At 44.3% G+C, this 2,500-nt stretch overlaps 1 protein-coding gene across 1 annotated transcript in view; it reads right to left on the reverse strand.

The window, feature by feature from the left end:
* LOC139759274 (solute carrier family 35 member F2-like) overlaps positions 1–2,500 on the reverse strand; it is a 67,764-nt gene that overhangs the window by 57,023 nt on the left and 8,241 nt on the right. The gene's annotated exons all lie outside the window — the stretch shown is intronic.

Here is a 2,500-nt window from a genome sequence, read left to right on the forward strand (position 1 = left end):
CCAGGAGCCACGACGGTACGACCCTCGGGCATGACACTGTGGCCTTTGACCTGACCCTTGTGGCGATGACCGGACTGTGCATAAGTGCGACCTCGCTATTAGCGGGGGACAATTAAACTCTAAGAGTCGGGCGCTGAAATGAACATTTGCACACGAGTTTCCAATGTCCGCTCCATTTGGCGGACATCAAGTACGTATTAGGACCATGTACGGGTAGTGGGCACGCGGCCTAACCCGTCATGAAGCGACGTGGATATCTAACTAGAACAACCAAACCTCTATGAACATAACTATTGACAACCCTTTAACAAAAACAATGAAGCCAAATGACTTGGCATAAACCACGTTTGACACATACAAGAAAAAAATCGCTGAACGATTCTTGCGTTTTTCCATCGTTACTAAACCACCAAACATCCTGTTCGAAGTGAGGGCGGGCAGGACGTGAGCAGCTGCTGTGTGATGAAGAATCACCTACATATGTATTGCACACACACACACACACACACACACACACGCTCGCGCCTCCCTCCGCCCGCCCCCTACACCACAGCAGACACCGGTGCGCATATTTCAAGTGGGCAACCAATATCGCGCACTCTGTATATAATGATAAGCGACACCATCGCCCATCCTACATGCCGGAGACGCGTTGTGCCGGGGGAGGGAAGGGAGGGGGAGGTCCACGTTATTGTAAAAATCCAGGGGAGGGAGGCGGTGGGTGGTGGGTGGAGGTGGGGAGAAAGATATTTATTTGTGTATATAATATATATATATATATATATATATATATATATATATATATATATATATATATATATATATATATATATATGGCGACACCAGGCACACACGGCAGCCAGGGAATACTTGAAGAATCCAATAACGTTTTGACAAAGAAGTTTTTGTATATAACGAAAATGAACCATCAAATACATGAGAACAGGAGAGACATGAATACGCTGACGATACAGCAAACATAGACACGTAAGCACGAAAACCTAACTCAAGTGAAGACGACACGCAAGTCCTCGCCCTGACCTTGACCTCTGACCTCTCGAAGCTCAAATCCTCACAAGGTGACATAGGCCTAATAAAAAAACAAGCCATTGTCAGCCTTGGGAGATTGCAAGGGCGTGACAATCCAACATGTAGAGCTGGAGGCAACACAGTGACTCACACACGGAACAAAGGCAGAGTTAGTAATGTGGGCGGACTCATGCCGCTGCTGGCTTCATGATAAGACCATCACCCACACACCAGCACCTGACGGCGTGGGTACACATACCTGGGCATGACGTATGATCCACAACTCATGATCACCAGAACCAACCTTCCTACACTGTATGGCAGCCAGGTATACATACCTAAATACATACATATTACAGAGGTATATATACATACCTTATTTCCCGGCCTTCGCCAGCAACAATATCTAAATATTTTCTTGGTCTTGGCTAAAACTCTACTCACTCCTGAAGGATAAACAGTCCTGGATGTCAACAATAACCATAAATGACAACCAAACGCCTCCTATGAGTTCTAAGTTACGACGATATAATCCTCCACTGTACGTAAAAATGGCGAGAGGTGCCAGCTTAAAACTTCTCTACAACAGTGGGTTTATAAACCAAACTTAAACACTGTCACTATTCCCCTGACGTTCCCAAGACGAGGCTGACTTGTCCTAAGCACACAGGACACCAGACCTGGTCACTACTGAGGAATGGGCGAAGATGAACCTTTCAGGTCGACGTCACACCTGGAGGTTCACAGTGACACACGAACACCACAGAGTCGGATTGCTAAGACCTTCGTGTTCGTGGGAGTGAGGCCTCCAGGTACACACGAGGCCATCATCGCACAAACATACCAACATAAACAAGGAAACAAAAGAGAGGCAGTCAACATCACGCTGAGGAGAATGTAGTCAAACAAGTCTCTCATAAATCCCTGGATTCATGTATGATGTATAATCCCTGGATTTATACATAATCAATAATCCCTGGGTGTATACATAATCTATAATCCCTGGATTCATGTATAATAATCTATAATCACTGGATTTATACACGATTTAGCAAGTTACTGAGCCACGTGTAGTGATCAAGTCTGGCACGAAGGAAGAAGGCAGGTGTGGAGTATGACTGCCGTACCCAGGAGGAGAGGTATTCATGTATGTTCACTATCTCAATATACAAATACACGCGAAGAGACCAAAACAAACATAAATTACCATGTGATTAAGATAAACCACCGTGTAATTAAGACAATTACCCAGACAACTGTGTTCTATGATTCATTATATGTCTCGCGTGTGATGCTGTCTTAAATAGCGTTATAACAGTCCATCTGGGACACGTACCATGGCTTATCATATTATAATACTTTCTTAAATCACTATCCAGCGGGAAACTATTCACCAGTAACTTCTATACTTCTGTCCACTTATACCTAACTTCCATATACTAAATACACATCCGCTAACTTAACATACAAA

The sequence above is a fragment of the Panulirus ornatus genome, chromosome 32 (genome assembly GCF_036320965.1).
Source record: "Panulirus ornatus isolate Po-2019 chromosome 32, ASM3632096v1, whole genome shotgun sequence".
NCBI lineage: Eukaryota > Metazoa > Arthropoda > Malacostraca > Decapoda > Palinuridae > Panulirus > Panulirus ornatus.